The 19,800-nt window shown below is 46.6% G+C and overlaps 1 long non-coding RNA gene across 2 annotated transcripts; it reads left to right on the forward strand.

Moving 5' to 3' along the window:
- The first annotated feature begins 35 nt into the window (after positions 1-35).
- Positions 36-16,981, forward strand: LOC135981929 (uncharacterized). 2 transcript variants are annotated; one of them, XR_010599131.1, is made up of 4 exons: positions 36-586; positions 7,372-7,521; positions 14,031-14,339; positions 15,114-16,981. It is a non-coding gene; the product is annotated as an uncharacterized LOC135981929 (long non-coding RNA). The 2 variants fall into 2 exon arrangements; XR_010599132.1 differs by lacking the exon at positions 14,031-14,339.
- The last annotated feature ends 2,819 nt before the right edge of the window (positions 16,982-19,800 follow it).

Consider the following 19,800-nt stretch of genomic DNA (forward strand, 5'->3'; position numbering starts at 1 on the left):
GAACGTAAGGACCTTCTACAGCTACATATTACTGGAGCATCACCTGTAAAGGAGAAATAGATTAGAAGCTATACTGATGAAAGAACACACTTGTGTGCTTGATTTATGTACAGTTATTCTTGTGGAGGCCAACTATAGGGCATAATTCTCTTCTTTTTTTGCTCCAGTTTTGTAACAACATATGTCCATTCTATTGAATGGAGTTACTCCCAATTTACACAGGAGTCGATGACAGAAGAACCAGGACTTCTCCACTATTTCTTCCACCAAAGATCAATGCTTGGGAAAAAAAAAAGTTTACTGGTTCCAAAAGTATTTATTTATACTGGTCTGTTAGAGTGTTTATAGCCTAGGTCAGTGGTCTCCAGGGGGTGTGCAAGAGGATCCTTTGGGGTGCACGGCAGGCGAAGCACCACTGGAGCAGCGCCGCCTCCCCCTCCTCCCCGCCCCCCTCGGCAGTTCAGCCGGGAGTCCGAGCGGCTTTTTTCTTTTTTTTTGGCTTCGACAGCTCAGCAGGGGGTGCGTGCTCAAAAAATTTTTACTGATGGGGTGCGCGATCAAAAAAGTTTGGAGACCACTGGCCTAGGTAAGTAATGAGATATTAAGCTGAAAAAATCACCAAATGAAAAATAATTGGGGTCATGCTTTTTTATGTTTCTTTATGGTGAAATTTTGGGGGTTTTTGTTGTTTGGTTTGTTTTCTGTGGTTTTGGTTGGCTGAGATTTTGTGGGAAAGGATTTAAAAAATTTTATTTTCTGCTTGTCTTGTCTGCTCTGAATCTTTATAGAAGCATGAAGAACTGGTGCAATTATGACATCACAAGAGACAATTAACTGAAAGCCGAACAACTGAGCTGGGAAGTGATTTTTAGTCAGATTATTTAAAACTTTGCCTTTTGTTCCCTTTCTTAACACTTATTCATCTTCTATGTCAAATAAGCACTTGGAAGAAAGTTAAAAATTCAGCACTGCCTGTCCTAATGATTTAAGAGGTGAAAGAACTCCCAGTCCAGATCTAAGAACTCTTAATGAGCCTTCCACCAAAAATCAGGAAAGATCAGACTTAATCCTGATATTTCTAAGGTAAAAATTAAGCAGGGAATACACTGACAAAATGTTTTAGCCTTCTTTCTACACCCCTGAGAAATTTAAAAGGGCACAAGGGCAATTAAAAAAACGTTTTCAGGTCAACTTGAATCTCTGATTCTAATGATTTGGAAGACATATCAGTTGCTATAATCATTTTAGAACTGAAGTGTGAGAGGGACACAGATAGCAATCAGATGACAAGATATTAAAGATCCCACATTCTGCAGCCTGCTGAAGCTGCTTTGGAAAGCAGAGAATCCGTCAAACTCTGATATTTGGAACAGCCTCACTCCTCCATGCACACTGGAAAACCTCACTCTCCACCTCCAACCCACACTTCTTTGCTCTGTAATTCCACCACTAATCTCTGTTTGGGTGGCCTCTATTATCACTCCTACACTTTTTAACTTTCATACTACAGTAGCTCCTAAAAGCCTCTACCAGGATGGGTCCCATTTTGCTGGCCCTTGTCCACACAAATAATAAATGACAATCCGTGCTCCCAAAGAGCTTACACCTGATCCTGAATGGATTTAAAACAAAACAAAGCTATAACAAACAAGTGTAAAAATCAATTTAAACACATTTCCCCCTCTTCCTGTTTTGTCACCTCACTGCCAACATAGTGATTTAGAAAGTTTTTGCTTCTCTGTTTTGCTAGACTGTAAAATCCATGGGACTCGGACCTCTTTGTAGGTTTGTGAAGCATTATGGAAGCATATAGCTTCTAATTAGAAAACAACAACCGACACAACCACCCATATCTAAAGCTCCAACACACAGAGATTCCAATTTGGCTGGACAAACTCATTCAGTAACAATAGGAACTAGCCTGAACTTCTGCAATCTTTTAACCCAAACTGTTATTCATAACATTCCTTATTCTAGCATAAATGTTGTTTCAAAGACTCAGATTCTTCCAGTGATTAAAGGCTTCATATTTCCCAAGAGCATAGGAAGCAGGAATTCCTGAGATCCCGTCTCAACACTGCCACTGACTTGCTGTGTGGTTTTGGGGCAAGTCACTTGTCCTATCTGTACCTATTCCTCCAGCTGTGAAATAGGGCTATTACTAGTCTCCTCCTCACACTGGGTTTCTGAGGTTTTAAATAATGGTCCAATAATAATCTTTCATCCAAAGATCCGTAAGTTCTTTACAAAGGTGGGTACACAAGTCAGTGGTAGAGTGATGAGTAAGACCAAAGCCTCATGATCATGCCAAACTCATCTATCTCTTTATTGCTATTCTAAACTATGGGAGCTATTTTAGTCAATAACAGTACCTTCTGACTGTTTTCTTAAGCTCTCAGCATTTTGCCTTGAGCCACTCTGCTGAGCAGTAAACCCACCCCAGCATGATTTGTTTCCATTCTGCACCATATTGCCAGCATTTATGAACTAATGATCAGTGTCAATTAAGTAAACAAAGGCATTTTAAGTTCCTTCTAGCCTTCTCCTATAAAGCAATTGGATCACAGTTTGAGATCTGCAATTTAGCAGGTCATTAGCGTAATTTTGACTCTGGAGTGACTGGCTGCATACTGTGATGGAATCCTAGTTGGCTGGTTTGTGCTGCCCTGCTGCTAGTTCTACTAAAGTTAGGGTGACCAGATAGCAAGTGTGAAAAATCAGGATGGGGGTGGGGGATAATAGGAGTCTATATACGAAAAAGCCCCAAATATTGGGACTGTCCCTATAAAATCAGCACATCTGGTCACCCTAACTAAAGTACATACGGCTTGACTTAGAGTAACCAGACACATAGGACACCAGAGAAATGCAAGGGTATTAGACTGTCTATCAAAATCATTTCCATACATTTCACCCTTGGGTTTTACTAACTGTAAATGTTCTTAATATGTTTTAAACACCTTTTCTACTTGTGGTAGCAATCTTAACAATATGTTAATGCTGTATGTGAGTGTGTGTGTGTATGTGAGAGAGAGAGAGAGAGCACGTCTATCTGTCTGTCTGTCTTTCTAAGGAATATAAAAGAAATGTGCCTTACCGAATACACCCAGCAGGTGGCTGACGTTAACCCGCACAGGGAATGTAGTGCACAACATATTCAAGTATAAAGCCCAGTGAATGAAGATAGCCCATGCACACCATCCATTAGGAAAGGAAAAAGATTTAATTTTTATAAGACAACCGAGAAAAGGGAGATTGAAGATCAATTTTTGAAATCGCTTTATGTTCAAATATCAGTAAAAGGATGCTTAAAACTTAAAAAGCCAGTGTATTTGTTTTGAGCTGAGAGAAAAAAAAATGTAAAAAAAAATGTAATGCAAGCAATTATGTTACTACAATATCCAGGGCTAGATTCTGCTGCCTTTAATCGTGGTGAGTAGTGCTTACTCCACAACTAATCACAAGGATTTTTAGTTTTCTGATCTTCAGCATTGTCACTCTGTAAGTATCATTGCTGAACACCAGTTCACATAGGATGAAAATGTAGTCCCTGCATAATAAGGCTTGCACAACTCTTAAATCCCATTTAAAGTGTAAAGTTAGAGCTTGACTGTGACTTAAGTGCTTCATAGGCCTTGTTTTGCCCCCCTGAAATCCACCGATAAGAGACTGCAAGTGGCTGTAGATGGAGAAGGGGGTCCTCCTAAAAAGGCATGTTTTGCACCCTCCAGGGATACTGGGAAAGAGCAGTTCTTGTGAGGTCACAAGCATCAGAACTTCATTTTCACAACCTGGCATGCAGGCCACAGCTGGCTGCTATAAAGAAATACCAGTTGATTTTGCACTAGTGCCTGGGACAAGCAGACAGTCTTTGTCATTTAAAATAAATACAAGGAACGTGACCGACCTTTGTCCATAAAATGATAGTGTTCTTCAGCACCCACAGCTGATTACCTGACATGCACCCTGTATGTAGAAGGAGGCAGCCACTTGGGTTTGTGTGTAAAGATTTTATCATCCTGTGTCATCCTGTCACTGCCTTTTACGCAAAGCCCAGCTATCAATCAACTATGTTTCTATAACACACTGTAGAAAAACGCACACTGGCAATGGGGAAAAATCACGGTGGTGGCCACATCGCCTTAAAAAGGAAAATACAAGAAGACATTTTTGGGGGAGGAACATCCTCATCCTCATCTCTTTGGAAGTTCCACTCAACAGGGGTCTGAAAGGAAGATTAGATGTTATAAATGTTTTATAGATGAGCAACCTAACAAAAGCACAGTGTGTTTCCTGCACACTTGGCTAGCATGCTCCGACTCCAAGGAGGAAGAGGCAGAAGAGGAGGATTGTGACCTGGATCACCTCAGGGAAAGGAGGCTTCCAGGTGTGAGGCAACAGCATTCCCCACTATGCAGGAAGGTATGTTGATGGAGGAGGAGGACTGTTTTCACCTTTGATGACTGTCTCATCGAAGTAAAAAGGCTGTCTCCCACCCAGGTTGTTTCTTCCTCCAGAGTCCGCTCCTCTTAGTAGCTCCAAATGAACTCCGAAAGAACAGCAGCCAGCTTCCCTCTGACGACACAGGATAAAGCAGGACCCCGCCTGCAGTATGTTCTCCCTCTTCAGGGGATCTACACTACTTCCCTCAGACCAGGTGCCATGCCTGCTGTTGCTGTTGAGGGGCAGCATCCTTCGTCAAGGCCTGGAGCTAGACAAGTGCAATGGAGTGCACAGTGCAAAGTACCCTTTTCCCTGAGGAGCTCATCTCAACTGCCTCTCACAGAAGTGGTGACCTGTGAGATCTTCTCCCTGGGGAGTGAGTCTTCCCATTCCTGTTTCCATCATCCTCTTCCTTCTTTGTCTTTCCTTCATCTCTTCCCTGTTTTTTCCAGTTCCCATATTCCCCTTTCTTCTTTTATTCTCCCCTCAGTTCTGTCCCTCTTTCTTACCATATTTCCTCTTCCACCCACAAACCATTCAGACAAAAAACTATAAGATGGCTGCTACCTTACTTCCTCGTTGCCAGAGACAATAATTGTATAAAGCAACAGAGAGTCCTGTGGCACCTTTAAGACCATGTATGTATTGGAGCATAAGCTTTCATGGGTGAATACCCACTTCGTCAGATACATGCGTATTCACCCACGAAAGCTTATGCTCCAATACATCTGTTAGTCTTAAAGGTGCCACAGGACTCTCTGTTGCTTTTTACAGATCCAGACTAACACCGCTATCCCGCTAATAATTGTATAGTTATTAAAGGCCCAAAATTATTTCCCACAAACATTTGGACTTAAGCTTTGCTCATATTAATGTTTATGACAACTGAATAATAAAGAGGTTATAACATGGCAAACCAAAATTCAATTTCTAATCTCTTGAAACTGTTAATACAACTTGATATGCACAGGTCCTGCTTCTCTATGACGCTGCACCATGTGCAACTCGTGCAGACATTTACATTTTCACCGAGTGCACCCAAATCAGAATGGTGGCATGTTACATCTACTTTGAACACATGGCAGTGGAAAAATCTGCCCAGAGTGTGACAGAAGGCTGCAATTATCTTGACTTTCATGTATGTTTAAATTGACAAGATTATTCATTCTTTTCCATTAATATTTCTGAGGATGGGCCACCACAACAGGAACCAGAAAAAGGCAAAGCCAAGAGAAAGTTAACAGAAATAAAATATTAGCTGGGAGTCAGGGAGATACAAACTGCTGCTGTAGGCTGCAGAATAGCTACTGCAGAGCTAAAGACTGGAAGACAGCATGCTGGGAAAGTCCCCTGTGATCTTTCTGCATTAAATGCACATACTGTACCTGCATATTTTCATATAAAGAAACCAGAGTAGTTACTACCTCCTTCAGCTTCCCAACTGATTGCCTCTCCCAGTCATCACCTCCTGAAGGGGACACTACTTCAACCTCCCCCCAAACTGATCACATACCCCCACAACTGTGCCCCCTCCCTCAGGGAAACTCCTCGCTTCAGCTCCAATGATCAGCTCAGTCCCTCTCCTGCAGACAAAGGGGAACATGCCTCTTCTTCCAACTGATTGAAGTTGTGCTGCCCCGGCATACAGTTTGCATGTGATTAAGACACCACATTAGTCAGAGTCCTTCTGCTGTCTTACCATTGCAATACTAGACACTTCAGATAAATCTTCCAGTCGTGGGTTTTCACCCTGCTCTCTGCCTTCTGCTCAGTCATTTCACTGATTGGCCACCCTCCAGTTTCCCTTAACCCAATCATACCTCAATTAGCAAGATGACTTGAAGTGCCCATATACTGCAGCCTGGGGATTTCTTTTATTTTCAGTGTGCAGCATGAAGCAGCAACAAGCTAGACATGCGCTGACAAGCAGTTGGAGCAAGATTAGCCTACCCAGGAAGAGAGGGAGATGGTGTTCAGGTGACACAGCACCTGTCTTTAAGTCCTGTCTAGGTAGTGTAGGGGAGGAGCCAGAATGCTCACAAATGGAACCACAAACAGGAATGCAACAAGGGGTGGAAAAGCAGAGCATCCTCAAATAGCAAACAAATGTGGAGAGCCCCACATAACACGAAGCACGTGACAAGGATAGACAGGGGTCAGAATCATGTTCAGTCTCAATCCAAGACATTTAAAAAGGTTTCGGAGTAGCAGCCGTGTTAGTCTGTATCCGCAAAAAGAACAGGAGTACTTGTGGCACCTTAGAGACTAACAAATTTATTAGAGCATAAGCTTTCGTGGACTACAGCCCACTTCTGATAGAAGGGGACTACACCCCTTGTTCTGATAGAAGTGGGCTGTAGTCCACGAAAGCTTATGCTCTAATAAATTTGTTTGTCTCTAAGGTGCCACAAGTACTCCTGACATTTTAAAAGTACACGTTGCATACACAGAGATAATAATATAGAAGAATGTCACATGATTTAAGTCAAATAATATCTTTAGTTAGCAAAGAAATTACAACATATATCATCTATGTGCTGAAACAGTGCCATAAAGAGAACTAGCAGTAACACCCTACATTTATATGTAATAATCTCATATTTTCCGTATGTGATGTGGCTAATGGCCAAAAGCCAATAATCATCTCAGAAATACAAGTTGCTGTTAGAACTTCATTTCTGTTACTGATTTTATACTATTTTTTCTTTTCAATGTAACTATGTAAGAAATAAATGAAGACAACAAAGAAGAAGAATTTAAGTGTAAGGACATTTAAAACTAATGGTCAAAATGGTCAAGCTACTGTGGATTTTGATGCTTGACTTAAGGCACCCAAGTTTAACTATTTTAACCAATACCTGTTTTGTTTGTTTTAAAATGTGTACGTTTTTCCATTATTCTCCCTACATTTCTCTCCACCACTTTTAGGAAATTCAATACTCTGTGGAGTTTAGGAACTTGCACATTATGGAAAATCCCAGTCAACAAGCACAGCTGATATCCACAAGAGAGCCCCAGCCTTCTCCCCACTGCCACCCGCTATTCCTGTATCAGACTGGCAGAAGCAAAATCAAGAAGGTGATTATATTAAAGCCTCTTACCCCATTTCTACCAACTATTTCAGTTTCCATGGAGACAGGAGCAGGAATGGATAAACTTTGGCAGTGGCTGCTAATACTGAGCACTGCAAATGCTGGTTTCAAACAGCTCATACACAGACGGTTGGGAGTGAATAGTTTCTATGGGGTTTTATTTAGAGTGCTTTTATTTTGGGAACAGTAGGGAATCTATTAAACGACGCTTACCTTTTGTAGGTGTCTGATCCAAGGAAGTGTGAATTGACTAACTAGTCTAACTGGTAGTTTTGCCTGCATATTGGAACCTTAGGCAATCAGACGCCTGCTTTCACAATGTGCATTTTATATTTAGGTAATTTGAAAATACTCATACCTGAATGTTGGTTTCTACCCAGGGACCTGACAAACCAAATTATAAAATTTGGCCCATAATTTAAGTGCTCTTAAACCTATGACCAATATAAATGTTTCCATAATGTAAAAAAATGAAAATAGTTATGTTGAAACACTGAAACAGCACCCAAGAACCTGAAAGTGAAACTTTCTATAAACACAAATGAAACTGACTTAATTGAGTTTCATTTGCCAAGCTGAGAGAAATGCAAAAAGCAAACAAAGAGCATACTGTGTGATCAGGGCCAGCTCCAGGCACCAGCTTAACAAGCAGGTGCTTGGGGTGGCCAAGGGAAAGGGGCGGCACCTGCGACAATTCAGGGTGGCAGGTCCCTCACTCCCTCTAGGAGCGAAGGACCTGTCGCTAAACTGCCGCCGCCTATTGCGGCTTTTTTTTCCCCCCCCAATTACCGCCACCGATCGCGATCGCGGCTTTTTTTTTTTTTTTTTGCTTGGGGCGGCAGAAATGCTGGAGCCGGCCCTGTGTGTGATATGCTGGATTTTTAACAGTTATTCTTTTAATTCTCTCATGTAAAGTGTTATATGTACCATAGGTATGACAGCTGTTTACATATAACATATGATCTGTAAATTGACAGTGTCTCTTTAACTTTATATGGTGTAACTGCCAAGTTTTGTGCAACTCCATGCTCACAGATGAGTCACATGTGCAGCCATCTGTGGTGACCAAATGGCATTGCAAAGGTTATCAGTATAATGGTCTGTTTATCCAGGCTTATGTGCTGTGACGGAATGAACCCCTGTATTCACACTCTGTACACTACTGTAATCAGGGCCGGCTCTGGCTTTTTGGCCACCCCAAGCAAAAAAAACCAAAAAACCAAAAACAAACGGGGCGGCCAGAACGGCAAAGCAAAAAAAAACCTGCGGCATCGCCGGAGCGCGGGTGCAGGGGGACCGGCTAGCCGGGGGGATGGGGAGAGAGTGGGCGGGAGAGAGAGAGAAGGGGGGGCCAGGGCTACAGCACGCCGCCTGCCGCGAGGGCTCCGCTCTGGTCGGTGGGTAGGGAAGGACGAGGATTGCCTTGCCGGGCTTGTTGCAGGGCGCTCCCACCCTCCGCGCCGCCGCTCCATACAGGGCGTCCGGAGCGGAACCAAAAAAAAAAAAGTGGTCGTGCCACCCTAGGATTGGGCGGAATGCCGCCTCGTTCAATCTGCCGCCCCAAGCACCAGCTTGCTCGGCTGGTGCCTGGAGCCGGCCCTGACTGTAATAATCTTTGTGAAAAATATGCCTTCTAAGGTATCATTTAAAAGCTAATAAGTCGCTGGTCAATCTTATCATAGTGAAATATATGTAGCAACATTGTATGTGAGGTTAGTACCTAAGAAGACAAAAAAACAGTGCTACACTTTAGGGAAGGAGACCTGATCTGAAAGCTTGGTCAATAATGTGTTAGAAGTAAGCGATAAGGACTTTACTTTGAATCAAGTGTAGTTTGTTAGGTTAGGCAGTAGAAAGAGTTATATCTCTGTTTTCCTTGTAACCATTTCTGACTTTTATACCTCATTACTTGAACTCACTTAAAACCTAACTTATTTTATTCTTTAATCAAAATCAATCCAGTATTGTGAATGGTTTGGGTAATGTCATTTAAGGTGTTAAGCTGTTGTATATGATTCCCCTAGAGGAACGGACTGTCCAGCAGAACATACATTTTGTGGGGAAAATTTGGGAGTGGGAGTGTGTTGGGGTCACCCTGTAAATGGTAACCAAGGCTGCTGGAAGCCAGAGTGTTTCTGGTGTGTGCTGACAGGCTGCTGGGTTCAGAACTGCTGGGGCAGAGCTGTGGCTTTACATAAACCCATTTGGGTGTAACCTGCATGCTGGTGGTTGTTTGTGAACAGTCCAGATTGGGAGCTACAGCAGCAAGGCATTGCAAGACACTCCAGATTGCAGGGCAGTGAGGATGCAGCCCCTCACTTGTCTGGCTTGCGCCCTGGAATATCACAGATGCCAAAAACCCATTCTTTACATCTCAAACAATAAAGATTCTGGCTTTGGAAAATTCTGGCAAGTTTTCATCAGTTTGGGGCAGATACTGGAATCTTTTCAATGTCCGGTTCTGTGGCTTTAGGTCTATGCAGATACATAATTTGCCTAATGGCTTTTTTATCACCCTCATGATGCATATAGGTGCTATGATACCCCTGCTTTGCAGACTTTCAAGCTCCTAGTGTACTGGATTACCTAGTGCCACTGGAAAGTTCCTTTGTGGTAAGCCCACAGGTTCCATTGTGGATGGAATCTGAGACCTACTCAAATATATGTAATAATGTCAGCTTCTACTGCCCACCCTTGTACCCATCTGACAGGCTTGTCTGGTTGTTGCATTTATGAGACTTGAGTGGCATAGTCAGATTCTGCACAAACTTAGGCCTTGCCTACACTAGAAAGTGTTTGCTGGTATAGCTATACACTACTCTGCTAGTGGAGATGCAGCCTCTATTGGCAAAACTTTTCTTTGCCAGTATAGCCTATACAAGCTCCCCAAATGACATAAGCTATACTGGCAAAAGGACTTTTTTGCCAGTATATCTGTGTCCACACTAGAGCTTTCACAAACATAGCTCCATCAGTTAGAGAAGTGATTTTTTTCACGCTCCTAACTGAAATAGCAATACCAGCAAAACTTTTAAAGTTTCCTCTGCTCTTTTCTCCCCTCTCATTTCCTGTTCTTTTTTGAAAAAAAGTGAACTTCTATTCCTCCTAGCTGTGAAGATAAGCTTTCAAATGTGAATTAAGTGATGTTATCTTCCCAAGTGTAAAAGATCATGCCCGCCCGGAACCTTCTGGCCCAGTGTGACTCTGCTGAGGCCTGCCTCAGTTTCCCCTTCAATGGGGCGGCAATGGGTTCACTTAATACCTGACTCCACCAACAATTTCTCCTCCGAATGAAACAATCTGCTAGACCACCAAAACTGGCTAACCACTGGGTCAAAAAGGGGTAACAGTATGTAAACTAGTGATTCCACTGATTATGTCATTGTACAATTTTGTTCAGGGATCAGCACAGCAGGGCCCTGATCTTGATTGGGGCCTCTGGGCTCTATAGCTGTTTATTTTTTAAAGTACACATGGGGTTGCATCATTTTCCCAGATGCGGATGTGGTCCCATGACCTGGGTCCAATCTCTGAATAAGTTAAAACAACATGATTGTGTGAAAACAAGCGTTTTAAATAAATGTATATAACCCAGATAAACCAGAGTCATAGCAGGAGCGTTTGTTGCAGCCCCTGCCAGATTCTCTGAATCTGCGAATCCTGCTGTCTCATCAGTATAACTGACTACCTGTACCTGAAGACTGATGCTGTCATCAGTGTCCTTCAAAAAGCTCCTCATCAGGCCTGGCATTGACAATAATATCAGTTGAAGGGCTCTCAGGTGCCAAACAGGACTTTATAGACAAAATGTGCACTGACTATAACTGTCAGGTGTTATGCCTCCAGGAGACACACATTGGGACTAACAACTGACCTGGGTTCTCAGAATGAATGTGGTCATCAAGAGACCACACGAGCGATATGGCACTGCCATTTTTGGCAAACCTGATCTTCTCACCAACACAACATCTATGACCAATAATGATGACACTGCAGGGCCGCCCAGAGGGGGGGGCAAGGGGGCAATTTGCCCCAGGCCCGGAGCCCCGCAGAGGCCCTCACAAGAATATAGCATTCTATAGTATTGCAATTTTTTTTTATGGAAGGGGCCCCCGAAATTGCTTTGCCCCAGGCCCCCTGAATCCCCTGGGTGGCCCTGTGACACTGAAGTCCTAACTGTAGATATTGCTGGCATTTTCCCTACAACTACTGCTGTGCAAACAATTCAAGGTCACTAGCCCACTGTCACATTCCGAGGTGCAATCCAGAGCAGTGGGGGTTGTGTCATCACCTGCCACACAACCTTGGGTGCCTCACAATGCTTTGCTATTGTAGCTCTGAACCTGGGCTAGTCAAAAACAGTCTACCAGCATGCAGTCACACCCTGAATGTCTGTGTATAGCTACAGCCCTGACCCGGCAGCTCTGACCCCAGCAGCCTGTCGGCAACACACCAATCACACTCTGGCTTCCAGCAGCCTTGGTTACTACTTGTAGGGTGACTCCAACACACTCCCAGTCTCCAATTTCCCCCAAAATGTGTGTTCTGCACTGGCCAGTCCTCTCCTGGGCAGTTCAGATATTAGAGGGCCGTTGCTTCTGTAAGGAATCAATATTCAACAGTTTGTTACTTTAACTGGAGTTACCAAGCAGTTCAGTTTAAACACAGCAGTGTGTTTTTATATAAAAAAAAATAAACAAGCTTATTAACAAAAGCAGAGAGGATTTGAAGTGAATTCAGGTATAAGAGATAAAGTTAGAAATGGTACAAGCAAATAAAGTGAAAACTAGACATCTAAAAGTCTAAAACTTAAGCTAGTTTTGGTTCAAGGCTTTGTTTAAGATGGCCTTTCTCACGACAGTCTTCAAGCAAGATGGTGACTCACCCTTTCTTTGGTCAGGATTTCTCCCAGAAGCCCAAAAGTGCTGGTGCCTTAGTTTTCTTAGGTGAAAGAGGGAGAACCTGGGGTTCTCTGCCCCTTTCTTTTATAGTCCAGTGAATCTTTGAAGTGGATTCTTCTGTGGGGTTACCTTTCAAAGCATAGGCGTGTGCACAGGGTGTGCCGGGTGTGCCCAGGCACACCCTAATGCCCTCTCAGAAACGGCTGGCACCTCACCACGTTCCTTGGGCCCCGGGGGGGGGGGGGGTTGCTCCAGGCACCGCCCCCCGCAGCTCCCATTGGCCGGGAACGGGGAACTGCGGCCAATGGGAGCTTCAAGGGAGGTACCTGGAGGCGTGGCAAGGGCAGCGTGCAGAGCCCTGTGCCGCCCCACCCTCCCCCAGGGCTGCGCGGGGACGTGGTGAGCGGGGCCGGGCCAGGTAGGTAGGTAAGTAAGTAGGCAGGCAGGCAGGGAGCGAGCGAGCGAGCTGCTGCGGGTAAGCGGCGCTGGGCCAGAGCCCGAACCCCTCCTCCCCCTCCCTGCCTGCCCCCTATTGAGCTGGGCTCCCCTTCCCTAGGGACGGGCCTGGCTGCTTTAACAGCCCCATGTGCTCACTGGCAGCCTCCCACCTGGCAGCACCAACACAGCCGCTTAAGGTGGCTCGCGGGGGCACTGCTGCAGTCCCCTCACCCCCAAGGCAGCTGCCCCCCCCCAGAGCCCGGGGCCCCAAACCCGCCTGCGGCTCCCAGCACTGGCCGCGGGTCCGGCACTTCCTGGGGGGACAGGGGGGTCAGACCGCCCCCGAGCCCAGCCCACCTTAAGTGGGGCCTGGGAGCTAGCGGGCCCGGAGCAGGGGGCGAGCCCATCCCACAGGCCCACCCGGAGCAGGGGGCGAGCTCAGCCCACAGGCCCCCCCGGAGCTCAGCTCCCCGGCGCTGTTCGGGGGGCTCCGGCCCGGCTCCCTCGGCCTTGAGTCCAGCTCCGGGAGCAGCCCAGCTCCGCTGCAATCCAGCCTGGCCCCATCTACCCAGCCCGGCGCCAAGTGCCCAGCCCGGCTCCCTTGGCCTGGCCCGGCCCCCAAGCCTGCCCGCTGGGACGGGGGAGCTCAGATCCCCAGCCTGGGGCCCGCCTGCAAACAGCCTACCCTTCTGTCCCCCAACCCCCTGCCCTGAGCCTCCTGCCTGCACCTCGCACCCAAACTCCCTGCCCTGAGTCCCCTGCCTTTACCTTGCACCCCAACCCCCCTTGCCCTGAGCCCCCTCCTGCCCCCCGCCCCCCAACTCCCTGCCATGAGCCCTCTGCCTGCACCCCGCACCCTAACCCCCTGCCCTGAGCCCCCCCTGCCCTGAGCCACCTGCCTGCACCTCACACCCCAACCCCCTGCCCTGAGCCCCCTGCTGCACCCCTCCTGCACCCCAATATAAGCAAGAGCTCCCCAGTGCTTTGCCTGGAATAGCCCTAAAGGACATACAGAACTTGTACATTACAGCCACTTCTATTACGCTTTGGAACCTGACTGTAATTCATGGGTGTGTGTGTACGTTTACTTGCTTTAACCTTGTAACTAACTCTTAATTTTTTCTTAGTTAATAAATCTTTGGTTAATTTGTTATAGGATTGGCTACAAGCATTGTCTTTACTGTGAGAGCTGAAGTTCAACTGAGCTGGGAGAAGCCATTGGTCCTTTGGCACTGGGAGTAACCTGAATATCGTTGTGATTTTTGGTGCAAGGGACCATCTATCACAAAGACAAGCTTGCCTGGGCAGCAAGATAGCTCGGAATACCCAAGGGACTGATTGTGACAAATTAAGGCGGTTGTAGTGCGTGAGGAGTTCATACTTGACCCAGGGTTCGTGAAATCTAAGTATAGAACTCACAACAAGTTTGGGGTTTGTGCCCTGCTTCTTAACAGTCTACCCTAAGGTTGGTACTCATGCTCTACATAGCTTAACATGAGGCAAACACACATTCCTTTGCTTAGAGTAGACCTGTTTAATAACTTTTGCCTAGGTAGGGCTGTGTGCTTTTCAACACGTACCAATAACATCATATAGGGGGATTTCATAACTTGAAACATAATATTGCTACATACATTTCACCATGATATTATTGACCAATGAGATATTAGTTTTCAAATGATATCTCACCTGGCATATTTTGTACAAAGATTATTACAAGAGTGTGCAGGGTGTGAATATAGGGGTGATTTTGGTCACACCCGCATAACCTTGAACATGACAAATGCCAGTGATCATAATCAAGGCTGCGATTTAGTCACGGAAGTCACAGAATCCGTGACTTCCAAAGACCTCCGTGATTTCAGCCAGCGCCGGCTGGAAGCTACAGGATCCCCTGCCACTCCAGGGTGACCCCCCCCACAGTCCCTGTCCGCCAGGGGCAGCAGGGGGACCCCTGGAGCTCTCTGCTTCTGTGGGCGGCAGGGGGGACCCCCAGAGCTCCTGGCTGCCATGAGCAGCAGGGGCGATACCTGCCACTCCCAGGCACCGCAGGCAGCAAGAGGGACCCCTGCTGCTCCCGGCTGCTGCAGGCGGCAGGGGGACCCCTGGAGCTGCTGGCTGCCACCAGATTTGCCCGTTACTTTGGGATGGGCTCATTTATTAGGGTTACTCTTCTGGGGCTGGGAGTGTTCTGTAATTATATCAATGTCCTGCTTGTGTCACTTGTGTTTTCATACAGAGCTCTACTTCTCCCTTCTGCAAGTTCCCTCCCAATGGAGCTATCCTGCAGGGCCTAGGTTCCCCAGGGCTGGGGTCCTCAAATCCCGGAATCAGATGAACACACACACACACACACACACACACACACACACACACACACACACACACCTACCTCTGAGTGGACCAGGTCAATCAGCACTCCCAAGCTGACCTCTTATATGTCCCTGGACTCAGCAGACTGGGTCGAGCAGCTCTTCCAAACTTTCACCCTTATATGCCATGGGCACTGCACCGGAATAGAGTACACTTGGACAGGCTGGGTCCCATTCCACATTTACAGCCATAATGCCAAACTCAGTACCATTTTGGCACTGCTTAAATTTTAAGAAAGTGAATGGAAGGGATTCACCAGTGACTTTGATGCCGTTGTAAGAAAGATCAAACCAATACCAGAAAATTATGACCAGTGTGTCAATGCGGTGCATACTGTGTTGAAGAAGTATATTCCACAAGGCTGCAGAACAAATTACATGCCAGGACTAACATCTGAGATATTGGATTGGGATGCAAACTTCAAAACAGACCCCTCCGGCAAAGAGCTGGTCTCTGCACTAAAGGAGGAAAAACAGAAAACCGAAGTCATGGAAGAATCTCATTGGAAGCGTGGACATGACCCACAGCAGTAAGAGAGCATGGATAATCAACTGGAAGCTTAACATCTCCCCAAAAAAGGCAGAGCAACACGACAATGTTACTGCAGATGAGGTCACACATTAATTCCTAGAAAATAGCAGAGGACTAATTCTTCCTCCGTTACATGGGGCCGAATCATTGATTGCCTGCATGGGAATTTGTCCTGCTATGGCTTGCGAAATCATTCCCATGATTACATTCTGGGTGAGAGCCTGAGCTTGCTCAGATGCTGAGGTCAATGAGACATTATTCTGGAGGGACTATACACCAGACATCATTAACTCTTCATCTTTTTCTCTGAATCTTTCGCACCCAGGAAATACCTTACTTATTAACTGCTGTTCCTCACTTAACTGTTTTAAAGATGCTGTTAATGGGGTTCCCATCTTTCCTATATTTTTGGTGGCATATGATAGTTTATTAGCCACAACTTCTATGTTTGCAGCATCAACTAAAGAGATTCCTGTTCCTACAGGTGCAATCCAATCACTTAATTCCCTTTTTACTCTATTTACATGGTCGGCCCCTTGCCATATTCTTACCCATTCATCCCAACCCTTATGGCTAGTTCCAATCAAGGGAGTGCATACAGGTGCAATGTGAGAGATATTCATGCCTTCTAAGTGGATTTGAACCTCCTTCAGAGAAGTCTGAGGTTGAAGAATCAAATGTTCTTGTTGATCCAATTTCAACACATGGGGACCTGAAATTGGGGTTCTTAAACGTCAGAGGGGAGCGAGATTTGTGATCAGAGGATCTGTCATAAACAGACAGTTAAGGGTTAACTCCTCTTTTACCTCTAAAGGGTTAAGAAGCTCACATAACCTAGCTGACACCTGACCAGAAGGACCAATAAGAAGATAAGATATTTTAAAAGAGGGAGGAGGGAAATCAGTCTGTTGTCTGTTCAGTAAGTTTGTGCCAGAGTGAAGGATCCAGGAATCAGCCATCTAACATTTCTTAAAAGTAGTAAGTGTTTAAAGAAGGAATGTATTAGATTATGTTTATTTTCTTTTGTGACTTCTTTTTGCATAGAGGGAGAATCAAATTGGGTTTCTTTGTGTAACTAAAGTTTTGCCCAGAGGGACATCCTCTGTGTTTTGAATCTGTTATCTGTGAGATTATCTTGCATGCTAATCTCACAGAAGTATCCCTTTCACCCTTTTTCTTTAATTAAAAGTCTTCTTTTAAGAACCTGATTGATTTTTCCTTGTTTTAAGATCCAAGGGGTTTGGATCTGGACTCACCAGGGATTGGTGGGAGGTGAATCAGTCTCAATGCTGCCAGGAAAGGGGGGATAAAGACTGGGGAAATATTTGGGGGAAAGACAGAGTTTCCAAATGACTCTCCCATAAACGTTTGTTTAAACTATTTGGTGCTGGCAGCTACTAGATCTAAGCTGGTAAATAAGCTTAGGGGTTATCTCATGCAGGTCCCCACATCTGTACTCTAAAGTTCAGAGTGGGGGTGTGTAGAAGGGCTCGTCCAGGGCTCGTCCCTCCACGGGGCTGTGGGGTATCCCACCGCCTCACAATAGTTCGCTATGAGCCCAGGCCCTGGGTCAGGGCAAGGCACAAACAAACAGTCAGGAGCTCAGGCCCTTAGGCAGGGGCTGAGCCAATAGTTCAAAAGAAGCCCAGGCCCTGGGTCAGGCTGGGGCAGCAAACAAACAGTCAGGATCTCCTGGTTCTGAGCGTCTGGTGCGAGGGGGAGACTGCCACCCGTGAGTGGGGTGGCAGGGGGGACGCAGGCCCACCCACTCCACTGCGTCCCAGCCCGGGGCCCTAGCAGTGGCAGAAGACTCACTGCTGTGTCAGTGGGGATCCTGACTGCAACACACTGACATTGGTTCTGGCTGTGCTGTGGCCAGACCAGGGTTGGCTGCCCCCGGGCTACTTCCAGACTCCCCCTCATAACTGGGTTAGGGCGGTGTCTTCGGAGGTTTCCAGTACCATCAGTTCCTTGGGGTAGCTGGCAAGGGGTAGGCTCGGCTGCTCCTCGGGGGAGCTAGCAAGGGGTAGGCTTGACTGCTCCTCGGGGTAGCCAGCAAGAGGCAGGCCCGACTCCTCCTCGGCGTAGCTGGCCAGGGGTAGGCTTGGCTGGCCCGGCCAGTCCTCGGGTTGGCCGCAGCCTGCCAGCGTCTCCCAACCCGGAGCTAGACCACAGGCATCTGGCCTCTCCACCAGCTGTCTTTCAAGTGAGCTCTGCAGTTGGGCTTTTATACTTCCTGTCCTGCGCCGTGACGTCTGGGGGGCGGGTGCAGGATCCACTGGCTCTGCCCACGTTGGTGCTAGGGTAGGCTCGTCCCTCTGCGGGGCTGTGGGATATCCCACCGTCTCGCTACAGGGTGACACCTTGACAGAATCAAAATTTAAAACTGTTTTTTGTTGTTGGCCCAATTCCATTCTGTACAATCCGGGCTCATGGTATCCCTCCAAAATGGCAATGCGCCCATAGAATTTAAACCAAATTGTTGGCATGAGCTTGTCACAATGTGTACTCTTTAATGGAGCTACCCAGTCTGGGGGACCTTGCTGAATCAGGTCATGTCCAGCTAAAGTCCAGTTCAGCAGTTCCCAGTTTATGAGGAACCGTGTGACATTCTTGCCTGTTGGCGTGATCAGAGACAGCTGCAGTTCATCTCCGGGTAATGGAGGCATCTGGGTTCCGATGACAATGATGACACGTAGGGCCATGGTTGCTCCCCAAACAGCGGAGGAAACCAGGACTATCCTGCACCTTCTGCCTCCCGGGAGGCTGTCACTGGTTGTGTTTGATGGTGTACATTCCTTTCAAGACCACAACGGCTTACAGAAGAATGAGACCGAGTCTGGTGTGGTCTTAATTTCATAACAAAGCTTGAGTGACTCCCTGTGGCACTCTGCATGCAATTGGCAATGCTTTCCCAGGGGCAACCTGAAGAATTGCCAACAGCATAGAACTGATAGTGATGCTGCAGGGCCAGGGGGTTGCTCCCATTCCCATAGAATCCATGCATGTGGCACAGGGTATGTCTACACTACAAAATTAGGTCGAATTTATAGAAGCCGGTTTTATAGAAATCGGTTGTATACAGCCGATTGTGTGTCCCCCCACATAAAATGCTCTAAGTGTATTAAGTCGGCGGACAGCGTCCACAGTACCGAGGCTAGCGTCGACTTCCGGAGCGTTGCACTGTGGGTAGCTATCCCACAGTTCCCGCAGTCCCCGCCACCCATTGGAATTCTGGGTTGAGATCCCAATGCCTGAATGATGCAAAACAGTGTCGCGGGAGGTTCTGGGTACATGTCGTCAGGAACCTCCCGCTCCGTCAGAGCAACGGCAGACAATCGATTCGCGCCTTTTTGCCTAGGTTACCTGTGCAGACAACATACCACGCCAAGCATGGAGCCCGCTCAGCTCAGCTCAGCTCACTGTCACCATATGTCATCTGGGGGCCGGCAGACGTGGTACTGCATTGCTACACAGCAGCAGCTAATTGCCTTTTGGCAGTAGACGGTGCAGTATGACTGGTAGCCTTCATCGGCGAACTGGGTGCTGGCAGATGTGGGGCTGCACTGCACACAGCAGCAGCCCCTAGCCTTTTGGTAGAAGATGGTATATTACGATTGGTATCCGTTCTCATCGTACTGCAGTGTTTGTCAATCATGGGCACCTGGGCAGACATGCTCAGTCCTATCGAACTGTCTCGATGATGATGGGTATCAATCGTAGCATGCTATTTTCTGCCAGGCACCCAGTATTTTCTGCCAAGCACCCAGAAGATGCCGAGGGCTATCAGTCATGCTGCACCGTCGTCTGCCAGCTTAAGATGTAAAAAATAGATTTGTTCTGTATTCATTTGCTTCCCCCTCCCTCCGTGAAATAAACGGCCTGCTAAACCCAGGGTTTTGAGTTCAATCTTTGGGGGGGGGCCATTCTGTGTCAGTTGTTTGTGTTTCTCCCTGATGCACAGCCACCTTTGTTGATTTTTATTCCCTGTACCTGTACGCCATGTCGTCACTCGCCCCTCC

Source organism: Chrysemys picta, chromosome 2, assembly GCF_011386835.1.
Source record: "Chrysemys picta bellii isolate R12L10 chromosome 2, ASM1138683v2, whole genome shotgun sequence".
Lineage (NCBI taxonomy): Eukaryota > Metazoa > Chordata > Testudines > Emydidae > Chrysemys > Chrysemys picta.